The sequence below is a fragment of the Hyaena hyaena genome, unplaced genomic scaffold (genome assembly GCF_003009895.1).
Source record: "Hyaena hyaena isolate Hyena2069 unplaced genomic scaffold, ASM300989v1 scaffold_389, whole genome shotgun sequence".
Classification (NCBI taxonomy): Eukaryota; Metazoa; Chordata; class Mammalia; order Carnivora; family Hyaenidae; genus Hyaena; species Hyaena hyaena.
In genome coordinates, this window is record NW_024081023.1 from 1,343,646 (window position 1) to 1,346,487 (window position 2,842).

Below are 2,842 nucleotides of genomic sequence, written 5' to 3' on the forward strand. Positions count from 1 at the left end.
AGCCTGCTTGGAATTCTCCCTTTCCTTCTCTCTCTGCCCCTCCCCAACTTGCTCTCTCTCATGCTCTTTCTCACAGTAAATAAACATTAAAAAATAAACATTAAAATTTTAATAAAAATAAAAAATAATAATTTTCATAAAAAATAAACATTAAAAATTCCTAACCATCATCTGAGTTGTTAGCAAGATGCGATCTTTTTGCTGGTGGCGGGTCTTGACTTTACATTGATGGCTGCTGACAGATGGGGTGACCGTGCCCATTTCTTAAAATAATATAGCCGTGAAGTTGGCCACATCAATTCTTTCTTTCACTAGTGATTTCTCTGTAGCATGCGATGCTGTTTGATAGCATTTGACCCACAGCAGAACTTCGTTCAGAATTGGACTCCATCCCTGCTTTCAAACCTGGCCGCCGCTTTCTCAACTACGTTTATATCATATTCTAAATCTTTTGTTGCCATTTCAACTGTCTTCACAACATTGTCACCAGGAGTAGGCTCCATCTCCAGAAGCCACTTTCTTTGCTTATCCCTAACACGCACTTCCTCATCTGTTCAAGTTTTTATTGTGAGATCACAGCCATTCAAATATGAGAATGATGAAAAGGTTGGAAATATCGTGAGACTTTCCAGAATGTGATGGAGACACAAAGTGACCAAATGCTGTGGGCAAGTGATGCTGGTGGACTGGTTGCCACAAACATTCCATTTGTAAAAAAATGCAATCAATACACGCGAAGCGCAATAAAGCAAAGCACCCAAAAAACGAGGCATGCCTGTGATTGATTCTAGGAAGCCTTTCCTCCCTCCCCGAATCACCCGGATGTTTGAAAGCTCTCTTTCCTTTGAAGAGGAAGCCGTGCCTCCCCACTGCTTTCTAATATTTACAGACAGAATGCGAGAATCTTCGGTGGGGTCCTGCTCAGCACTCAAAACGCTGGGTGCTAGGCAGTTCTTACCCTTCAGGAATCGGCCCGTTTCATCCCCACCCCATGCCTGTGAAGCAGGTGCTCTTTGGGACCTTCTTTATAGATGAGGACCAGAAAGGTGAAGTGACTTCTCAAGGTCACAGGGCTAGGAAAAGGGAGCCTAATTGTGATGCTGTGATTTATCATAAGAAATACATATGTGGTCTTCCTGCTGTTCGGCCACAGGGCTCCTAAAAACTTTGGAATTTCCTAAGAGAGGAGACCGACCAAGGTGTCTCTTGTTATGTTAATGAGGTGGCTTTTGGAAAGCACCTAAGAGTGGGGGGCTGGTTGCCAGGTGACCCAAGGTTGTGATGTCCTACACTGTGAATTCCCCGGGGGAGGGGCGGAAAAAGAGAAGGATTGGAGGGTGACTCAGTCACCAATAGCCAATGGGTTAAACAATGATGCCTGTATAATGAAGTCTCCGTAGAATCCCAGAAGGACAGGGGTCACAGAGCTGCTGGGCTGGTGAATACAGGCAGATGTGGGGAGCCCTTGGAGGCTCCGCACCCTTTCCCCACACCTTGCCCGAGGCGTCTGAGTTCTATCCTTTAATAACAAGCCACGAATCTATTAAGTAAAATGCTTCTCTGAGCTCTGTGAGCTGCTGTAACAAATTAATCAAACCTGCAGAGGGACTTACAGGAACCACTGGCTTGTAGCCAGCGAGCTAGAAGCACAGGTCACAACCTGGGCTTGCACTTGGCACCCCTAACTGGAGGGGGTCGTTGGGACCTCCAGTGTGTAGCTGGCCATCAGAAGCACAGGGAACAGCCTGGGCTCATGGCTGGCGTCTGAAGTGGGGGTGGGTGACGGTAGTCTCATAGGATCGAACCCTCAACCTGTGGGGTCTGATGCTGTCCCCAGGTGGCTAAGTGTCAGAATGGACTTGAGTTCTTGGTGTTGTGTGGGAAGCACCCTCCCGCTCAACACCCACATTGGAATGGTGCCAGAACGAGTTTACGAACGCAGGCCACTGGAGGGCTTAAGCCCCACCCGACGCTGTTTCAAAATGACAGATGGTTTCACACGGAACATCTGAAGGCACGGAATGGCAGCACACTGTTTCGTTTGTTTTGGTTTGCTTTGTTGTTTTTTAAGGAATGTCACTAACAGCCCCCATTTTCCCCACCCCCATGAGCTGGAGGGTCTAGCTGTTGGGTGCGACGTTCCTCATTTCTATGTGGTTCTTACACTTGCCCTTTGAAGCAGCCCCACTGCTGCCCCAGGAAGCAGTTTCGCAACAATATTTTTTGGTAACTCCCGTGTTTTTTTAGGGGGAAGAAAATTCTTCTTCAACAGTGAGAAGGCATCCAGGTAGAGCCAAAGGGGATTAGGATTCTGGGATTTCCCACCGTATGTTTCTGAAAGGATCGTCCAAACAACTGAAGGATTTAAGCCCTGGCAAGCCTTTGTGCTTTCAAAGTATCAGTGCTAATACCCATGTCCTGGCCAGCCCTCCTCGACTGGCTTCACATTTCCACCACTAATCCCTGGTGGGGGAGAACCGGAGTGTGGGCTGGTAAGGACTTCGAGTGGGAGGGGAGACTCCATGCACCATCACCTCTTTCTGTATCCAGAATGGTGAACCACCCCCGACAAGGGCACCCCCTGTTCCATGCCCACACCCACCGGGGAAAAAGACCAAAATACTAGAGCCAAATCCATAACACATTCCTGAGAAGTGGATGCTTCACTCAAGACTTCAAGGAAATGTGGGGAAAGAGTCACGTCATACTGACCGTGGCTAAAATCGCCCATGGAGCCATCTCTGTTCTTCCTCTCCAGTGTTATAAACACCAACACAGAGAGGAGAAAAGACAATGAGCCTAAATAAATACAGGGATGGAAAGGGACACCCGGGTGGCTCAG